The 22,241-nt window shown below is 46.7% G+C and overlaps 1 protein-coding gene and 1 long non-coding RNA gene across 2 annotated transcripts in view; one reads left to right on the forward strand and one right to left on the reverse strand.

Moving 5' to 3' along the window:
• The window catches only part of SLIT3 (slit guidance ligand 3), a 526,414-nt gene that overhangs the window by 280,059 nt on the left and 224,114 nt on the right, over positions 1–22,241 (reverse strand). The window lies entirely within an intron of this gene.
• Positions 224–20,785, forward strand: LOC114233750 (uncharacterized). The gene is made up of 3 exons (XR_003619905.2): positions 224–346; positions 11,556–11,642; positions 20,467–20,785. It is a non-coding gene; the product is annotated as an uncharacterized LOC114233750 (long non-coding RNA).

Raw genomic sequence — 22,241 nt, forward strand, 5'->3', positions numbered from 1 at the left:
CAAAAATGTGAGCTACCAGCAGGGGGTCTTTGCGGGCACTGGCTATCTTCCCACTGCATTGTTCTGACTTATGCATAATGAGGTTTTGCCAGACACATGGGAGCTAAGGGGAGCTAAAGGGAGCTAAGGGGGGAAAAGACACATTCATGCTCCCAGACTCGCCAGTTGTCCCATCCATCTGTGATGTCATAATCGGAGCTGCAGCCCACAGTTTTGAACTCTAACAACCCCGGCAACCAGTCCTCACTCCCCACATGCTTTTCATCACCCACTCGCACACAACATCTGGGCGTCTGCTTCCATCCTACCATTTCAGCAGGATCAGAGCAGCCAGCATCTGCATGAGGTAAGCATACGGGGCCCCGAGGATCTGAGACAGGAAACCCTCTCTCAGGGAAGCTGAATTTGAGCAACATGGGACAGAGGCAGCGACATCTCTTTGGTTCCATAATTAAAACTGAAACCTGATCCCTCTGCTCTGGAAGACCTGACCACAGGTTTCATTTTTCAAAGGACTACCTGGATGCTTATTAAGGGTCCACTGTCCCAGATTGGGTTACCCACTTTCAGCAGCTGCTTGACCTCTCCTTCTTAACCCGTCCTGAGGTGGAGACTCACCTGGAATTAAAACCTGGCTAAATACTAGGTAGCCCAGGGCAGCCATGACCCAACGCAGCTCCTGGGTTGTCAAATATATATACATACATACCTATATATATATATATATATATATATATATTCCTCACCTGAGGATACTTTTTCCATTTTTGTTTTTTTAGAGAGAGTAAAAGGGAGGAAAAAGGGGAGAGGGGGAGAGAGAGAGAGAGAGAAACATCAGTGTGAGAGAGACACACACACTGATTGGTTGCCCCCTGCATGTGCCCCTGTGGAGGCCAAGGATCAAGCCTGTAACTGCAGTATGTGCCCTGAGTGGGAATCGAACCTGAGACCCTTCAGCCCGCAAGCTGACACTTTAACCACTGAGCAGAACCAGCTAGGGCAGTTGTCAAATATTTTTTGAGCAAGGCTGGTTTCTCCTACTTGCTCAGGTCTCTGCTCAAATGTCCACTCTTGTCTCCTTCCTGTACCCCCAACTATGAAATCGCTCACCTCTTATCTCCTCTGTTTTATCACGCCATTTATCCCAAAGCAGCTCATGGATGTACAGGGTATCCCAAAAAATTGTATACACACTTTGAATGATTATAAAGTCAGTGTTGATTATCATACAGTTCATTTTCAAACTTTAAAAGAATCTATAGAAATGAGTAATTTTTTTGTCAAAGCCTGTTTTCAAACTGATGACTACTTTGGTCCAGGCACTGCTGCTAATGTAAAGCAATGGAATCGCAAACATCAGGAATCATTTCATTCAGTGTTTGTGTGCCCTTGATTTGTCGAAGGTTGCTGGTTTTTGTGCCGCAAACTTTATCTTTTATGTATCCCCTTAAAAAAACGTCTAGCCGAAACCGGTTTGGCTCAGTGGATAGAGCGTCGGTCTGTGGACTGAAAGGTCCCGGGTTCGATTCCGGTCAAGGGCATTTTGGTTGCGGGCACATCCCTGGTGGGGGGTGTGCAGGAGGCAGCTGTCGATGTTTCTCTCTCATCGATGTTTCTAAAAAAAAATCAATAAAGTATAAAAAAAAAAAAAGTTTAAAAAAAAAAAAAAAAAAAAAAAAAAAAAAACGTCTAGTGGCAGTTTAGGATAAATTTTCTTTGTCCAAAGCTTAGTCTAGTTTCATCTATTATTTCAAGTAAGTTAGACCTGGAAAGGAGTGAAAATTAAGTGAGTTATCAGCTGTTAAAGTGTGTGTACGGGACACCCTATATTTGCTTCCACGCTGCCCCCAGATGGCAGCTTGGTGAGAAGAAGAGCCCTAGTTCGCCTGGCTTGTTCGCGCTGTAGGCCCAGCCTGTGCTGGTTTTCGCATTGGGTAAACGAGGAAAGGGAGAAAAAAATTTTACAAAATGCCACATTAAACCCCAGAGGCCTGCCTGCCAATGGGGCTGGGAGCCCAGAGAATGTTTTGTTGAGGAAGTTAATGGGAAGCTAGGAGTGTCTACAAAAAGGAAGGGAAGAGAAGAAAAGGAAAAGAAGGAAGGAAGAGAGGAAGAGAGGGAGGGAGGAAGGTTATTCTTTCACTCTTAATGTCCCAAAGCTTTATGACAGACTTGTGGATTAACCATACTCTTTATGACATCATACACAAGGAGTGAGCAATATATAATAATAAAAGCATGATATGCAAATCGACCGAATGGCCAAACAGTGGAACGACCGTGCGGACGACCTCCCCGATGAAGACGTGGCTACGAAGGCCTACTCTTGCACGAATTTCGTGCATCGGGCCTCTAGTTCAAGATAACTTTATCTGGAAGTGTCCCCTGCCATTATACATATTCACAATCCCTCCCTTCCCCCTCCCTCCCTCCCTCTCTTCCCCTCTAATGATATCTAGTGAATTTTCTAAGTGCATGAAAGGGAAAATCAGTATAAATATGAAGTATGGGTCGGGGAGAGCATGGTGAGATGGTAGAAAGGACAGGAATAGTCAGGGCTGTCCTTTGCCTGCAGTCTAGGGCAGATGAACAGAAAGGACAGGCCGAGACTTATGTCACCCTAGCTTCCCTCCCATGGAGCACATGCCGTTCTTGCTGCTCTGAGCTGGGGAACAGTGCTCTCCACAGGGCTCCAGGGAAGGAAGAAAAGCAGGGAGGAGAAGGGATAGTGTGTTTACAGGGGGGTGCGAAGCAACCTCAGAGGCTGCGATGACTGTAGGCTACAGAACAAGATGTCCAGGAGGGCAAAAAGCGAAACCTGGTCACTGAGGAGGGCTACACATCCATACAAAACTAGGCTGCAAACCCAGGAACCGAATGCAAACAGCAGCACCCCAGACAAGCCGATCTATTGGGCCCATGTGGGTTTTCTGTATATTGTGGTGACCGTCATTGCTCACTGGCCATTCTTGTCCTCTGCACAGAGAGGCTCCGAGGCAGGTTCAGGGTGGGGTCATGGCGACCCTGAACCCAGCGGGAGAGCTCCGGGAGGCGTGTGTCCAATGGCTGTGGGGGCCTCTGCCTAGGGAGGCTGGGATTCCGAGTTCCGAAAGCCAGTTAGCAAAGGGGTTCCAAAACCCAGAGTTTGGCAACCTGCACGCCCGCATGGACGGGCAGGGGCAAAGTCCCCTCCACGACCGTCCAAAAGTGATGCACAATCTGTAGCTGTGTAATTAGAACTCTCTAATCTCATTGATAAAACAGAACATTGTAATAGGTACTAAGAATCTTCCAGTTTAAAGATACTACACTTGTACCCTCTTTGCTCTCTCTTCCTCGCTCTTCCCCTGCCATCTTCTGCCTTTTTCCTTTCCTCCCTCGTGGCCAAGTGCTCTTCCTCTGTCTCACAAGGGCCAGCGATCCCCTAGCAGTGAACCAGGGAAGTGGGCAAATCAGCAATTGTTTTCAGGTTTGGAGTAGGCGATATCCCGCCGTTATGATTCAACTTTCTAGTTCTTGGGCTGAGAGGCAGACCCCCGGGTCTCCTGTTAAGCTGTGAGTGAAGAAAAAGCAGCCGGTCAGCAACCACGGGCTCCAGATTGCGTCCTGGAGGACCCGAGCAATAAATACTGGGACCCAGAAACAGGTGCGCACAGAAATGCAACATTTATACTGCAATGTGTACAGACACCGAGCCATTGTGATGTACACCTGAAAGTAATATAATGCTATATGTCAATTACCCCTTAATATAAAAAATAATTCAATGGAAAAAAACCCAGTTCTACTGCAAAAATCAAGACACACGTAATGGGTGAAATGCTAGCAACTAAAGAATCATGCTGATTATGGGAGGAATGAATTTTATGGATCCAGGAAGTCTTCCTAGGAGAGGCCACATAATGTGGGAATTTAGTGAAACGTAATTAATAGTTTTTCATTAAGTGCATCTATTCCTCTAAATTGAGAAATCACCCCATTTGGGGAGGGCCCTTCCATTAAACTTACATACTAGTAATACATGTAGATACACATTTCATTCAGTCCTCACAAGAAAATGCTAGCACAGTGTTAAGAGCATGTTAATAGTCACACAGATTCTGCACTTCCTGGCACCTCAGTTTTTTCATCTGTGAAATAGGACCAATAACAGTGTATACTTCCAAGGGTTGGCATGGCTTTTTAATGACAAAGTTATATAAAGCACTTAACGTAATGGCAGGAACACAGTAAATGCTCCATAAACGTTATTTATTGTTGCTAGCATCATTTTCCCACACATGGTTACTAAGGCCTAGAGAGTGTTATGTGACCGGAGGTCACGGCTAGGATGGGGCTTGAACCCAGCTCAGTCTGTCAGCACCCACACGCTGGGGGTGTAAATTACTGCTGCTGCACTCAGGCGTGTTTCGTGGCACCTGCGTTAAATGTTCCAGTCAACAGGCCGCCTCCGGGGGATTTGTCCTGCATCTGCCTTTAAACGTCACTGTGAATCTGCGGTTTGTATAAATCTACCCTGGAAAGGTCGGGCTAGTTTGTGCCTGATACAGTCAGGCCTGAATTTCTACATTGAGGTAGCAGATCAGGCCGCTTCGTGCATCCTCTGTGATTTCAACAATGTGACCTCCTTGCCCGGCCTGCATTCTGGGCTCTTCTGGGACACTGCCTCCTGCCCCTTTCTTAATGACCCAGCTCACACCAGGCACTGGGGGTCCCTCATACAGACATGCCAAGGAACGAGCTAAGAAGAGTGATGGCAAAGAATAGGGCAATAGAACCAGGAACGCCGGAGGCTCCATAGGAAGCCTTACGGAAAGGAAAGAGCCACCTGGGCGGCCTGGGCCACATTCACAGCACACGTGCCAGCTCTTGCTTGCGGCAGGACTGGGAAGGGCAGGCCAGGTTCGTGCTGTCTGCAGCCAGCTCCTCCAAGTCAGCAAATGCTTCCCTGAGCTGCTTCTGCAGAGCCAATGGCCAAGTTTCCTGTGGAAACGGACGTCCTCAAAGGTGTGTGCTGCAGAGGAAGCTCTAGGAAGGGTGGCCAAGACAGAATGGCTAACCAGTCCTTGGAGGAAGTCCTAAAGGAATCTTGTCTATAAGGAAAAAAAAGCCCAAGGCTTGGCTTAGTGTCTTCAAGAGGTTCCAAACTTTTGTTTGGCTTATGTGCTGTTATGAGGAAGAGAGAGAATTCAGGGCCACTGAGAATCACAGAAAGGAACATGGGCTTAAGTGGGAGGAAGGGGTCTAACTGGATAAAAGAAAGTCCTTTTCGGATGCAAACTGATTAGACTACTAGATTTCAGTTCTACCCAGAAATCTTCAAACTACAAAACTACAATTCCCAAACAAAACAGAACTCCCTCCTACCGCCAGGACCCTGCCTGCTTCCTAGCCATACCACTTGTCCTAGCATTACCGGCACCATGTATACCATCTGCATTAGGATCATCTGGGAAGCTTGTGTAAATGCAAGTTCCCAGGCCCCACCCCAAACTTCTGAGTCAGAATGGGGGTAGGGGGGTACGGGTACCCTGTCACCCACATTTTTTTACAAGCTCCCAAGGTGATTCCTGTGCAGACTATAGCTGTTGGACCGTCCCCTGCCCCCTGCCCCCTGTCTGCATCAGGGGTGTGAATCAGCGGAAGGAACTCTTCCCTTGCATTTTCTCATTGTATACATTTTACCAGACTCATCAGAGGGCTGCTGGCAAGGGCACTCAAATAAGAATAAAAGCTGCCCTTTCCAGGGAGACGCCAGAGCACCATCCTGAGCCCAGGGCACTGCCAAGCTGCCGAGCTGAAGGAGAGGGTTTGGCCTTGGCAACCCTTGTTCGTAGACAGACAGGTGAGGGGGCTGCCCGGCCCCTCCAGGAGGGATTGGGAGAAACTGCAGTTGAGGGCCAACTGCCATGCCCAGGAGTCAGATCCGAGCACAGGCCCGCCGTCCTGTACTAGAAAAAGAAATCTTAGCCTCGTGTATCTTTCCCCTCTTGTGCCTGAGCTGGGGGGTGAGCTGAGGGAACACTTATTGATTTGCTCTTCACTCTTCCTTGCTTTGCAGCTTCTCGCTGAGGGAACGGAAAACATCCCCAGCAAGTCTGATGGTAGGCGACTGGCTAATTTTAGGGAAAGGAGGGGGCTCCACGTAGGCTTCTTTTTCCTTATATCCCCGCTACACCTTTGGAACATGGACACACGGGCTGGCCTATGGGACTCCCTGTGGTGACTTTCTCAAGGTCACCGGATCCCATTTTTGCCTCCCCACTGGGTGCCCATTAGCACCAACTTTGCTGCCTACCTCGCCTGACTCTCCTAGGCCAATTGGCCTGTCCTGCTCTGGGCTGCTGGGTGACAGGAGGGGAAGTGAGTGGCCAGGGCTTCGTCACCCCCTGCAGAGGGAGAACTTTTAAGCCACAGTGGGGAGAGGAAGGGCAGGGACTTGGCTTTAGAAATCACTGTTGTCCAGCTGGGTCGGCTCCTTCCCCAAGACTGTGAATCTCTCTTGGCAGTGCAAACACTGTCCCTCCTCAGATGTGGGGGTCCACACTTTGTAGGGGAGGGAAGTAGCGATGGAACGCCTCGAGGAAGTGAACTGCCTGCAGTCCCAGCCTGGTTGGAAGTCTTGACTCCCTACTCCCTGCTTCACAACCAGTTGTGGGCTGTGCCATACATACGTGATTTGTTACTAATTAACCTGCTAATTTATTCACTTAAACTAGGAAGACCTATAAGGCCACTCCCACTCCCTTGTTTCCTGATAGCTTCCTTGGAGGGGAAAGAAAAGTTAATCCCACCGAGACAAGTGGATTTGTGTCCTTTCCAATGGACTCCAAAGGCTCATGCCTGGTGACATCCACGAGAGCCAGAGAAACGAATGGCTGTGCTGTATTTAACAAGCGGTGATCACCCACCACTTCTACTCTGCTAAAAACAGCCGAGGAGCATCCCGAAAAGGCAGATTCCCGGGCCCCACTCCAAAGGCATTGAGGGTGGAATCCTTAAATCTACATTTGCAATAAACTCCCTCTTCACCCTTTGAAGCACAACCAAAACCATTTCTCTTTTATAAAGGATTAATCAAATACATTTCTCACTCCTTTTAATCCTTTGAATCCATTTTCTTTTGCTGCCTCCAGCACCCAGAGAAAACACACACTTCTTTTTCGGTTCTTTGCAAATAGTCTGAAATGCGCCTGTTCTGGGTTTTGTTGGGAACAAGTGTTTTCCCTGTCTGGAACAGAAGCTGGCAATCGGGAGTGCTTGAGCCAAATTTGGCCCACTGCCTGTTTTTGTAATAAAGTTATCCTGGAACACAGTCATGCCATTTGTCTACACACTGTCTGTGGCTACTTTTATACTACAATGGCAGTGGTGAGTATTTGTAACAGAGACAGTATGTCCTGCAAAGCCTAAAATATTTATTATCCAGCCTTTTGCAGAAAAAGTTTGCCCAATGTTGGCTTAGAAGGGTGGCAGAGACTGGCTAGCTAGCTGTTCAATAAATTCCTTCCCTTGTCTTCCTGGGCACACAGCTAGACTACATTTCCCAGCCTCCCTTGCAGTTAGGCATGGTCATGTGGCTGAGTTCTGTCCAAGATGATGTGCAAAGAAACAATATGAGACTAGACTGACCTGGCCTATCAAGTCACCCTGAACTGATCCTCTGCTGAAGAGAAGCCTGGCCTCAATTCTAGGTAGCCTCCTGCTGAAAGTGGCAGAACCTTGTGAAGGAGCTTGGGTCTCAGTCATTACTTGGAGGCAAGCCATTTTTCCATCAGAAAAATCCATTTTGGACTTTACATGAGAGAGAAAGAAACCCCAATCAGTTTAAGCCATTGTACATTATACTGAATTCATTTGTTACAACAGCCAAAATTAATTTAAGTTAAACATGGAGCCTCCTCCTAGGAGGGTTAAGGAATAGGTCCTTTCCTTATTCAGAACACGTTAGCACCTGCAGAAGCACGTGTGGGAAGTGTAGGGACTGCTACCTGTGCACAAGGGGAAGAGGGGCCAGAGGAGAACCACAGAGGGTAGTGGTTGTGGTAGTAGCTGTTTTTGCACAAGGTCTCTACTCACATCCCACAGCACCAGCACAATCAGTGGGTTCTCCCATGGCTGACATCTATCATCTACAGTGCCGGGAGAGGAGACAGGACCCTTTCTCTGGGAAAGAATTATTTTCTGGGGAGACAGAATCACCTAGCATCAAGGTTAGAGTTCTGTAGGAAGGCACGAGGTATGGGGAAAACAGTTCTGAGGGAGGTGTGGCAGACTGGCACTCAGATTTCTCCTGCAAAAATTAGCTGTGCAGCTTAAGGCAAGTTGCCACCCCTTTGAAGTCATGACATCCCTGTGCAAGTCTACATCTTCGAATGTCAGAACCCGACTGGATTTCAGGTATTACTAGTCAGTGATTTCCAGAGCAAGTTCCAAAGACCCCTATATGACCCTTCAGAGGTGCTTCCATATCTTCTTTAATATTTAAGGCGTGGACATTGGCAGAATCTGGGGTTCAATCACAACATGATTTTTCATTTATTTGCGTGGGATGGTACTGTGAAGTGATAACTGATGTGTTCCACGCTGCACCCTGCAGTACATGGACAGTTTCTTGTTCCCTGGCAGAGAGGATACTTTCCACTTTTGCTTTAGGGATGAATTGTACCAGCACAGAATCGAGAATAAAGACATTAATTCTTGGCTTTTAGCTTTAAAAAGTCTAGACCTCTGCTGTCCAGCATGGTAGCCACTAGCTACTTGTATTTAAGCCAGTTAAAATTAAAAGACTGGTTTATCAGTCACTCCAGTGCTTGTAACCGGGCTACCATCATGAACATTTCCCTCATTACAGAATGTTGTTGGACAGCCCTGATCTGAACCCTAAGTGTATTAGGGGTCTAGCTGATTAGTCAGATTTAGTAACCTCCCTCTTGCAAAGATTTCTCCAGCTGGGGAGAATATGAAAAGGATGGTGAAGGGAGCAGAGACACAGATGAACACATGGTGAGAGACCCCTTCTGTCCCCAGTGGAAACATTTATATCCTGAGGTTGAGGAATGTGATCCTGGGTGCATCCTGAGTTAGGGCCCTCATGCATGCTATTATATTTATCCTCAAAAATCAGCTCTGAGGTAGGTCTAATGATTTTCCTTTTATGAACAACCAGTGGAGGACCAGAAAGGTGAGGAACACGGCCAGTCACCCAACTGGTAAGGAGCTGAGCCAGAAGCTGAATCCCGAGAGCACGGCAGCATGCGTGAATGCTGCACGGGGAGTTAGCACCAGGGGGACTCAGCACCAGGGGGATTCCACGATGGCCCATTCGCTGGGAGGTGGGGGGCTGTTCCAAGGTCTGATGACAGCCCGAGGCCCTGGAGCCCTGTCTGTGTGCCTTATCTAGTAAGCAGCAGTTTGAGTTCTCTCCTAATAAACTACACTGCCCCCAATGTTAAGTGTGGGCAGATGCACATGCTCGAACTTCAAGAAGCAAACTTTTCCCCTGGAGGGAGAGAGCTATTGGTCAAGACCCTCTTCTTCTTCCTGGACATTTCGGGTGGCCTAGGCCATGGTTCTGCTCCAGATCGTGCTGCCACTCCTGTTTCCAGAGCAACAGCGCAGAACTAGGAGATCACTTGTGTTTATCAGATGTGGGCGGGGAGGCGAGTAGTGGTGTTTGTGGGTGGGAACGCAGAATGACACAAACAGCCTGGGCTCCATGCCTTGCCCAAGCTGTCGCACGCACCACATCCTCCAGAAGCAAACCGAGGACAACCATGATAAACCATCCCTCTGCTCGTCTGTAAAGAAGAGTAAGAGTGATGGGGGAACAGAGAGAAAAAATAAAGAAGACACCCAAGACACAGTCATCTTCAAGCAATTCCTACCAGGGCACAGAATCCTCATAGGGCCATCTACACTAATAAAAGAGTAAGATGCAAATTGACTGTACCTTCGTGACACCCACCAGCCAATCAGGGCTGAGTATGCAAATTAACTCAACAAAGAAGGTGGGTTAATTTGCATATGCAGGCGCTGAGCGGCGGGGGCGGGGGGCACAGGACGCTTGTGTATGGTGACAACGCAGGCATTCTGCACCGCCCCAGCTGCTCTGGGCCTCTGGGCAGCATGGGAAGGTGGAAAGGCAGCTCTGGGCCAGAGCAAAAAGGCAGCTCCTGCCGAAGCGAAGGCGGTGCCAGGGGAAGGAAGGCCCAGTCTTGTACGAATCTTCGTGTATCGGGCCTCTAGTAGGATTAGAAATCTCCTGACCCTTCCAATCTCACCAAATTAGAGGACAGCTTGCAAAATTGACTCTTTCTCATCAGGACACTGTTCTTCATTAAGGGGCCAGTGCTTTCCAGAGGAAGGCCTGAATAGAAGGGGAAAGTTTCAGGATGGAACCCTCTCTCTTGCTGGGCCACAATCAGAGAAGGATGTTTAGAAGGGACTTCTCTGTATATGGGTCTGGAGTCAGCTGGAGAGTTAAGAGAAGAGTTTGAAAAATTATTTTGAAATCCATCCCTCAAGGAAGGAAAGGGATGAATTCAGAAACGGCTCCAGTGTAGTAATGGAAGCAGCAGGTTAGACCCTGGAGTTCCAGCTCACTCCGGAGGTCAAGCCTCCTACATGTCTCCCCCCATCTCAGCCCTGTGGTGGCTTTTGTAGATGTGATGTGCAAGGGACCAAACCAGGCAGGTGCAGAGCAGAAGCAGAGAGGCTCATAGCCCTTCCCCCGAGCACATGGTCAAGTCTTTGTTCTCATTCTTATCTTGGGTCTCATGTGTTTCCTTCTCTGGGGAATCCAGGAGCCTCACTCCATACCTGGTAGAGCCTGGGCATCTGGGAAGCCTGGCCCTCTCTGAGGTGAAGAATCCAAGCGACAGCTGAGACCAGCCCTCTCCTTCCCAGAGAGGGAAGCACAGCTCCAGGGTCTCCTAGAGTCACGTATGCAAATAATCCAACAAATGGCTTAACGGCAAAGTTGTCAGAAAAACAATTTGCAATTCCATCACCATGGCGACAGTTTCATAAAAAAATGTAATCTGAAAATTGTCTTCATTTGGCTGATGAGAAATAATAAATAGGGCTCCTAGGGCCCGAGCTTTGTATTAACTCTCATTACCACTCCCAACCCTCCCACAGCGTCGCCTTCTTACCTGGTTTGATCCTTGCATCACTACAGCCACCTGTGATTCCCAGGACACACTTGAGCCATTAACTTACAAGAGAAGTGGCCCATTCCTCACACACCCAAACCCCCAGCCTGCCTCATCTCCCCAGGCTCTTGCTGGCATTCATTAACCTCTGACCCGGGTTTATGGCTGTCCACAGCAGTTCCACACCCAGGGCATTTATGGAAAGGTCCCTGGGCCCCAGGTTGGGGTGACTCCAGGGAGAGAGTGCTCACAGGAGAGCCCACCAGGATGTCCTGAGTCAGGAATGGACACTGTGACTTCCTTCTGTTCTAAGGGAAATGACCTAACTTTGACATTAGAAGCGGAACTGCATAAACTCCGAGGCATCCTGAAACAGAATGTATGCTTTGCCATTTCTAGGAGAACTGAAGTCCAAGCAACTGCTGGGAGTGTGATGACTCCAAGAAGCAGGGCCAAGAACAGGGACTGAAAGAGGTACATGGACTGGTGAGTGTGGGCGTGTTTGCTACTTTCTTGTATTGACAAGCAAACGCCAGGTACCACACAGGTCCATCGGCTATGCGCTAGTGAATTCTGACACCACACCCAAGGGAACATGTGCTAGATTATGACATACAAACTTCTGAAGACCTATGGCTATTGACGTGGCAAGGTGCCCACGGAATATTAGTGTTGGCAAAAAAATAAAAATAAAAAATTGGGCTCTAAAACAACATACAATACCCGACACACTCCCATTTGCAGGGTATCGTTCCATGTATATGCACATAAGGAAGAGAGGAGAAGGCTATGCACCAAATGTTAATGACTGTTACCTCTGGTGGTTTCTTCTTTTTATCTTTGTATCATTTTGGTACCCAAAGCAATATTTTATGCAGTGAGCTTGTATTAATATTGTAGTTAGTTGGAAACAAAAAACAAAACCCAAACCACCAAACCCTAATGCTATGTTTGGATGGACTTTTCAAAAACAAAAGTCCTGCAGGGAGCAGGTCTCTACTGCAGCAGGCACTGTGGAGGGAGATACAATGCAAAGACCACAGGTCCCTGCCCTTGGGGGGCTGGGAGTCTAAACAAGGGGTGCATGAAATAACCACTAAGTCAGGCCCAGAGCTTCAGGAGCAAATGAGCTATACGTTAGATGACGGCGGGTCACATTCACATGGATAGATGTCGTTTGAAGGGTAGAGGAAGCGCTCATTAGGGTTCCCAGCCCAGATGGATGTGACATTGGTCAAGTTGCTCTCCTGCCCCGAGGTCCAGGGAAGTGGGGTGAATCACAGTAGAGGATCCACCTCAGAGGATTGTTGTGGGGTTTAGATGAGGTAAAGACATAACACAGTGCCCGCAAGGGGCGGGGGGGTGGGTGTGGGTGGGGGGAGGGTGCGGGGCATCAGGGAAAGGCCAACTATTATTACTTCCCCACCGTTCTCACCCAGGGCTCTGAGAAAGCAGGTGTGCAATGGCGGTAGGTGGAAGAAAGAGTGCCCTTTGGTGTCCCGTCCCCTAGATGCTCGCCGCCATCCACCTTCTTATAAAAGACCCTTCAGCATCAGTGTTTAGACGCGCTATGAATTAAACGGCACTCGCTTTTCCAGGACCACGGGAGTCTGGCCCGCGCGTCCCCGGCTCAATGCGGTTTTTAGTGTAGAGCTTAATCTGTTGGTGACTTCATCTGTTGATGAAGCCAGTCAATGCCCAGCCCGCCTTCCTAAGCAAATGACTTGCCCCATTCCAATCAAAAGGCACCTTTAATCTGATTCCTTTTCACTCAGCTCCCCGCCATGACCCACGTGTCATTCCATTCCCCCGCTCCCCTCCTGAAAGTAATCAGCCTGGTCCAATTTGCTTGTATAAACAGGAGGCCAAGGTGGGGGACGGCACTTGGCCATGGCGGTTCTGGTTTTCATACATCCCCCCACCCTGTTTCCTGAGACCTTTCAATAGAGCCAGACTTGGAGGAGAGTTATATTAAACAGTTTGACTCCAAACCTAAACAGCCCCTGAAGCATTAGTGGTTCAAAGATCTCCTGGTGCATTTATGAAAAGACACTGATCTGGGAAGAGGTGTGAGCCGACTTGAAATGCACGGAGGAAACTCCTTTGCTGGCAGGAGGCAGAGTGGTTTTCATTAAGCAACTGCCCTTTATCTCGTCACATTATTGACCTGCCCAAGCCCGGTGGGTGCCTCCCCGGCCTGGAAGGGCGGCTGCCTCTGGTTAGATACTACGAGAAAGTTTTTCGTTGTTAAGACAGACACAAAGGACAGAAGTGGCTGGCTCGTCTGAGTCGGAACCCCAAATCTCCCTTAAATTCTACGTTTGTGACCACTCTGATGCATGAGAGCTTTGGGAGCCCAGGGGTCATTCCCCCAGCTCCAGGAACATGAAATGTCTCCTAGAAGAGGGTCCATTCCTCACTCAGGGTCATACCCGCCCAGGAGACCATTTAGCAGCTTCGGAACAGTGTCGACTGCCTCAAATTCCTTCCCGCTACTTACTAGCGGGTGACCTGAGATCAGTTCCTTCCCATCGCTGCCATGATTGTCTTCTCTAGAAATTGGGCCTGATGACCTCATAGGACTGTTGCAAGGGTGAAATAAGATAATGCGCGTAAAGTGCTTTGCACAGTGCCCGGCGTATAGCTGACACTCTGTAGATACCAGCTATTATTATTGCTTGCTATTGCTGTAGTACTCTTTATGCGGTCTAAAAATTGTAAGTGGCGTTTTGCATTTATGGGCACATGTGCATTTTCCTGGGAAGAAGTCCATACATTTCATTTTCATTTTTCCCTAAAGGGGAAGAACCACTAATCTAGCCAGACTAGCCCTCTCCTTTAATTGATGAGGCAAATCATGCCTGGAGGTTTGGAATGCTTTTCTGAAGTCACATGGTAGGACAGATGCAAAGCCAGAGCTAAATCCCCAAATTCGTTGACTCACTGTGTAGTGCTTTGTTAAATTCTGGAAACATCAGCAAAAGTAGCCCAAACCTTACCCAGCCTTGCACAGAAGAAGCGACCTGTAAATAACTGTGGTACAGGACTAGACACACTGGTGGCGTGAAGGCAGAGGGGATGTTGGTGGTCTGGAGGTGTGATGTCTGTGGAGTCCTCAAAAACTACTTCACAACAAGGATCAACAGAAAGGAGGGTTTGCAAACCAAAGGAAGGAATGGATGGGGCCCCAGTTCCAAACTCCTTGGCGTTTCCTGTGCTATATAGCAAAGCACATTTATCCCATAAACCATCCATAAGCGTTGGAAAAACCAAGAGAATATAGGCTTATCGGACTTAGGAAAGAAATAGCTTTTAAGTTCTGAATGACTGTATCCTCTTCCAGGGAGATGCAGCCCTAGGACCTGGAGGTTCGCATTTTCTTTCTTTGCCCAGGTTCTTTGAAATCCTTTGCTATTTCCCCAGTTCACTGGTTCTCAAAGTGTGTCTTGTGAGCACCAACATCACGTTACCAGGATCTTGTTAGAAACACAAGCTTTGGGGACCTCCTTATACCTCCTGAGTCAGACTCCAGGATGGGGCTCAGAAATGTGCTTTAGCAGAGTCTCTGGGTGATTCTGAAGCACACTCAACTTTGAGGCCCACTCATTTCGGCCTTCAGTGTGGCAGGAAAACCTAGCAAGAAAAAAGGACTTGGAAAAGCCTTCCAGAAATCTGAATCCCTGGGATACATTTTTAAATTTCTTTGGGTATGAAATAAAGTGGAACTAGATTAGTAACCTAGGCCCTCTTGTATTTTGCAAACAAGGGATCTTGGAGGAAAGTGGAAAATAAATTTCAAGGCCTTTCATCTCAGTTAAAATGACACTTTCATTTAGCATTGTGTGAGGAGGCGGCGGGGGGCTGGGGGGGGGGAGGGCGGTGGCTAAACTTGTGCAGGAGAATACACAATTCCAATGGAATCCACCGTAATTTAGGGGCAATTAGCGTCTGCACATTCTCCATCCATGAGGCTTCATTAATCCAGTTAATCCTTATCTTCTAATCAAAAACAAACATCCTTGAGTGTACTTGGGATCCTTTTAACACGTTCTGCCCACCTGGATGCTGTCCTCTGCCTTGTAATCCAGAGCTTTTAGGAGGCACTTCAGCTCCTGGAAAGGGGGGGAACTACCCCTCGCCTTGGCTGGGTCCTGCCAGCCCCTTGGAAATAAGCCCTCTCCCAAGCTGCACCCTGCCTGAAGCACGCGTTCTCTCCTAGACCTGCCCTCTCTCAGTCATTATTCAAGTCATTCTTGATACTTCCTTGTTATTTTGGGCAGCCTTCCCTGACAACTCCTTGACCGCCCCTTGGCTAAGTAATGCAAGTGCTTGGATAATACTAATGCCTTGCATTGCTAAGACACTCGGCTGTTTCCAAAGGCCTGTTTGAGATGCTGCTTCACTTGATCCTCCAAATTACCATAATGTCATTACCATTCTCCACTTCCTCGCCCACTCCACCCCCCTGCAATTTGCAGATGGGGCCACTGAGGCTTCCAGGGGTTACGTGACCTTCCAAACTCACACAGCTTGTAATTGGATGACAAGGTGGGTTCAAACCCAGGTCTCCCGATCCTCAGGCGAAGATCTTCCTGCTGTAGAAACCAGTCTCTTCCTGACCACCCACCTAAATCCATAATGCTAATGAATAATGCATTTGTTCTTCACTGTGTGTATGTCTTTGGGATGTCTTTGTATCAGTGCAAATCAGTGCCTCTTCCTTCATTTAACAGCCCTTAAGGAGAAATCATATAATATAGCAATTCAGGCTCAAACAATAATGTAAAGTGCTTCTACCTATTCAAAATATTTTCATTTTTATCTTATTTTGTCTATAAAGCAATCCAATGAGCTAAGAAGGATAAGCAGTATTACCCCTATTTTAATGGAAACTGAAGTTTGGCCAATAAAAGCAACTCATTGGCTCAGAAGCAGAAAGTAGTATCACTGGGAATAGATTACAGATTTTTAATTTATGGTGCTGTATTTATCTACTAGATATGGGGTTTTAAAATTGTGTTCCTGAGAGCCCCTAGAGTTCTTATACACCGCCTCCAGAACTTCTGGGGGGAGCAGTGGGAAAGTGGGGCCAGCAGGGCTCTGGGAGTCTAGGCTGGGTTTAACTAGAATGTTCTCTCTCTTAAAAAGCAGCGTGGAAGTCATTGGCAGGTGCTCATTTCCTGTGTAGAGTATCCAGTATAGTCAAAGCCTAGTCAGGTGCAGACAGGAGCTACAGGATAATACTCCCAGGCAGAGCTGACGGGCCTCGAAGCTCTTGCAAGCACAGACCTGGCTTGCGCTCTGCATAGGCAGTGAAAACTGCACCCTGTCCTAGGAGGGCAAGCTACCTCTCAGCCTTTTCCTATTCTGTTCATTAGTTCAACAAGTATTTGTTGAGCAATTACTATGCACTAAGTTCTGTGTTAGGGTACACGACTGGAGTGGTAGAAAAACCAATATGAAGGTGATTCCATCTCTGCCCTCATGTAGCTTCCCACCAATAATTCCAAATCATACTAAGAGCTATGAAGTTATGAAGGAAAAATCTGTCTACTGCACGAAGAGTAACAAGGGGGGTGGGGATCTCATCGAGTTAGGGAGTCAGGGAATTCTACTTCCTGAAGATAAGTCCTGTTGCATGGGACAACCTTGCTTGATGTGACAAGACAAGCATGTGGTCTGTTTGAGGAATCACACAAAGACGAGGCTGCCGGTGCCCATCAAGCAAGACCAGAGCACCAGGAGATGGGAGGTGGGTCAGGAGGAGTAGGGCTCATCATTATGCAAAGCAAGATGGAGAGCAGTCGCAGGGATCTCAGGAAGGAATGTCATGATGAATGGACAGGGTTTCAAAGATGATTTTGGCTACTGTCTGGAGAAAACATTGAGGTAGGTCAAGAGTATAAGTGAAGGGATCTAAGAGGAGGTTATCAGGGTGATCTTCCTCCAATGCACCTAACCAGTCCCATGAGTTTCTGGAATTGGAAGTAACACTGGATGCTCTTAACGTGGAACAAGTCACCAGAAAGAAATGCAGTCACACAGTGACGGGTGCCCTTGAGGGAGTTTATAACCTAGTGTGGGAGAGAGAGCAGGGAGCACGGACCAGACTTGGAAGAGCAAGAATGGTATCAACTTCCAAAGTCCTACCTTGGATGGCGGTGATGAGGTGCCAATCCTGCCAGCACCACGTCTTCGCTGTGTGATGTGGGACTAACCCCTCTCGGGTGATTCCATCTCTGCCCTCAACTTTTCCCATGTGTGACAAAGGGCTAATAATCCAAGCTCGGCAAGTTATTAGGAAGCCAAGTAAATAATGCGAGTGCAAGTGCTTTGTAAATGGTAAAGCATTATTAAAATGCAGGATGTCATTATCGTTAACCATGTCAATGTATACAAAGTAATTATAATTATAGTTCTGAGTCATTGTGGAATAACATTTTTAACTCCGATTGCATCCTCAAAATAAGTTACCAGAAACCAAAAATGTTTGTGTTCTTAGATTGGTTAGAAGTTTTACATTTCATAAATCTAACTTTTTCAAATGCTGAAAATTGCACCATTATTAAATAAAATAATTTTGTTCTTTAGAATTATCACATTTGCTCAGAATTATAATTAAAATGATATTTGTTTCAAATTACATTTCCCAAACCTTAGTTATTTATGTACCAATGTTTTAATTTTTACTACAAATGTGAAGATATTAACTTGATATTTTGCTTAAATTGAATTTACATATATTACCTTTCACTTTTTTAAAACAAAAATTTCAACCTAAAGAATATTACCTATGAAATGACAGGTTGACATGCTAGTTACATTTTCCTAATTCACATTAAGATAGTAACCGGTCTATTAATGTATAAATAAACGACTACCTAACTGGCTCTCACATACCATCAGCAGTAAACACTATACTTGGGAAACAATAGCTTACACCATTCATATTTCAGTTCCTTTTTAAATATTAAAATTAATAAGGCCAATGGTTCTGACCATTTGAATCATCTGGGAGGTTTTAAAACTCTTTATGCCAAGCTAGTCTCCAGATCAATTAAATCAAAATCTCCGGAATGGGACCCAAGCATCAGTATTGTTTGAAGTTCTCCGGGTGGACTCAGGCTGGGAACCTCTGACCTAGATTCTTGGATGCTTTCCCGGCCTGTCTGGGCCTCCAAGGACTGGGCAGATAATGAGGATAGACTGCAGGGGGAGGACCTGGTGTCAATCACTGGAGTCAATCACTGTTTTTGTCTCATTTAGAAAGGGACAGCTATCTGGATAAATAATAATAGTAGCTGCTGTAATATTACTAATAATGGGCAACATTAATTGAGGGCTAACTTTATGTCAGTTACACTTCTAAGTGCTTTATAAGAAACATTTCATTTAACCTTCACAGCAACACTGCAAAAGCAGCACCATGATGATTTATTTCTAAGATGAGGCCCAGAGACGTGTAATAAGCTCTCCAAGGTCACACGGTAGTAAGTGGTAGAGCTGAAATGGGAGGCTCCATGAAAGGAAGCCACATTTCTATCTTTTCTTACTTAAAACAGATATGTCACAAACTCCACCATCTCCTTTCTCTGCGCCTTTTTATTAGGCTTCCTCTCCCCATCCCTCATTTTACAGATGAGCACATTTCATCAATGTGAAAAGGAAGACCTATGGAGATGGCATGATTTTCCAGGTCACATAACCAACCACATGTGTGGTCTTGTGAAAGTCCTCTAACTTCTCCTGGACGTGGCTTGCCTCATTTGAGTTGCAAAAACAAACCCTCTGCCTTGAAGCCATTCATGGTGGGAGAAGAGGAGGCTTCAGTGTTGGGTCCCCACAGCTCACCGCCCTGGAGGACACTCTGGAGAAAGGGAAGGATGGAAGCCGGCAGCCCCGCACGTCACTCTTCTCTTTGTAGGATCCAGTTACACAGAATAGACTTCGGTCTGAATAAACAAGACCAGATCAACACCGAGGGGATCTCAGAGTCCAGCCTCAGTTGTTAGCATCCACTACAGGGAGGGGAGAGGAGCCTGTTGTTCTCTGAAAGAGAGATGGAGACACCAACCCTCCAATTATGCAGCAGAGTTGAGGAAGGGGCATGAATCGGATGTTGTTCGAGCCCAAAATAAAGCAGGGGAAAATCGACCTCCCTCTCCCTCCATAAAGAACATTTAAACACGTTGCTTTTCATTTCCGAACAGGGCAATGCTCTTTTTAAGGGAAATGTTAAGCCGGGATTAGAGACACGATGGGCTGTGTAACTCGATCTTCAGCCCTTTTCTTGTTAATAGTATTTTTTTTTTTTTTTTGGCAGCGTTTGTGCAGAGATGTGGGAAAAACCAAAGTCATGTAAATGAGAATCGAGACACACTGATAAACCAAGCGCCAGACCTGAGGTCTTAATTACACAGGAGTCTAGATGTCAAAATGAATGCGGCTTATTGACGTTCAGAGATTTCACTCAGTATTAACTTGGACGACCTTCTTCCGGGAGCAGAGAGCAAAGGGCAGGTTTCTCATTACTCAAGGCCACGTTCACAAATGGCAAAGGGCTAGGGTCATGGCCGGACACTTTTCTGGGTGGAATATATCCCTGAACTCTGACACCCACACCTGCTTGCTGGGGCATCGGCAAGGCAAGGTGTTTCCAGGTGTTTCCAGCTCTGGTGTGTGCTGCTGCTAACTGACCTAGGGTTCCGGAAAACAAAGTTCTCCGATGGTGTCTCTCCTCCTACCCTGTACCCTGCCTACCCAGCACTGGCATCGGCATCAGCTCCTTTCAACAACGAATACTCCCGGGAGATGCATAAAAGCATCAGTAGCCACTTTTAAAGGTTGAGAGACCTGGCGTCAATAATTAATGAGCATTTACGTTGCTGAAGATGGGGACTCTGGGAGGTATAGCTAGCTCCCACAGTTGTTCCCGGGGACTAGAATTTGGTGAGGTTTATGCCTCCCAGTCCACAGACCTTTTCATTAGCTGACATTATGGCCAGGGGGTGCAGGCTGTGTTTTGAAAAGGAGAGAAGGCCACATTCAGGCTTGGGTATAACCAAACAGTTCTCAGTGGGTGTTAGGGTCTTTGCCTTGAAACATAATAATAATCCACCCTTTCCCTCCACCCGTACTAATTAAAGTGTCACGATGGGGCCCCAACCCTGATTTGACACATGACATGACGTCCCTTGTAATCCGACGTGTTTTGCGCCAACATCAAAGCCCCGTCAAGGATAATGGGGCGGGATATTTAGTGCATGCCTGCTGCAGCCTGACACATAACTCCATTCCGCTTCATTCGCAGGCCCTCGCTCACCAGGAGATTAACCCTTCAGGCCGCCGAGTGAAAGGGGACCACGCAGGCCCTGACAGGAGCCCAGGATGCAGGGGAATTCAAAACCCATCCACCTGCTCAGGGAAGACTTTGCTGAAGACTGCCACGCTGTGGCCTCGTCCTCCTGGGGACATGTGTGGCAAGCGTTTTCCCGCCCACTGATGTGGCACTGGCTCATTTATGACTTCCTTATGACCTCATTTTTCACTGTCATGCTTGTACTGTTGTTTAACAACTTTGTGTAACGGTCTCTTCTCACTCCAAATAAACAGCAGCACCTGGAAGGCAAGGGTGGCTTCCATACGTGTCTATCCTCCCAGGCTTCTCCACTCGCCTGGGAAGGGCCAGTGTGTTGTTTTCCTTGTACTTTGCAATCTGTCATGTACCAATATTTTTGTAGAATACAATAAAAATTAGGTATTAGAAAAGTGAACATGGGCATGATGTCTTAGAGGCGCCCGATTCCTGTGTGTCTAACGGCTTAGTCTCCATTTCTATAGTTACCAGTCCTGGACCAGTCACACAGTTTGCGCTGGCACCCACCTGTGGACTACACTGAGCAGCACTAACCCTGCACACCAGAAGGCCTGGAGCGATGGGGAACGAAGGCTACCTCCTCAATATCTTAACTGTTGGCTAATATACATGTACATATGTAATAATATGGATATATTACATATATACATATATATATATGATGTATTCATGTCAGATATAGCTATATGCACATACATTCAATTAAATTATACTTTACACCAGCAATTTTCAACCTTTTTCATGGCACACATAAACTAATTACTAAAATTCTGCAGCACACCAAAAAATACATTGTTGCCAACCTGAACAGGTATAATTTTTACTCATTCACACCAGATGGCTATTGTTATATTGGCAGTTGACAATCTAAGGAAAAGAGTCAGTGCCCCTGACCAATAATATGACACTGAACTTCACTTTCCCTTTGAATAAAAGCCAATGTTTGATTCACACTTGTCCCTTCTTTAAAAAAAATATTTTTATTGATTTCAGAGAGGAAGGAAGAGAGAAAGAGAAACACATCAATGATGAGAGAGAACCTTTGATTGGCTGCCTCCTGCACACCCACTACTGGGGATCAAGCTTGCAACCAGGGCATGTGCCCTGACTGGGAATCGAACCCTGATCTCCTGGTTCATAGCTCAACGCTCAACCACTGAGACATGCCGGCTGGGCTCACTGTCCCTTTTAATAAAAGCCAATGTTTGATTCACATGGGTGGGCTAGAATTTGAAAGGAAATGATCATTTGATTTATGGCAGCATCATACATTTTCAAATCACAATTTGCAATGAGATTTAGATGCTTTGACCGGACTGTAAAGAATTTAACTTGGAAATAAAAAAAAATAAAAAATAAATGAAAGAAATCCCACAATGTGTAATGTAATTCCTACTGATGACACCCGGGATGCAGTTCAACTTCCGGGATGCAGTCCGTCAAGGCTTGTGTGATCACAGCCGTTGGCTCTGTTTAGGAATTCCCCTGCTCCTTCCTGCATGTTTACACAACTGAATGCTTTTCTACATGGCTCAATAAAGCATTTTTTTTTTTCTACTGCAGTGGCCTTTCTAATCTGTATTTATCTCACAGTGAGGAGGCTGAGCTCTCCTAACAGCCCATTGTGGTAACGGTAATGCTGATAAATTGTGTACAAACAGCTCAAATATTTCCCAGGAAATAAAACTGAAAAGAAGAGGCTTTGGCTC

This window comes from Eptesicus fuscus, chromosome 6 (genome assembly GCF_027574615.1).
Source record: "Eptesicus fuscus isolate TK198812 chromosome 6, DD_ASM_mEF_20220401, whole genome shotgun sequence".
Taxonomy (NCBI): Eukaryota; Metazoa; Chordata; class Mammalia; order Chiroptera; family Vespertilionidae; genus Eptesicus; species Eptesicus fuscus.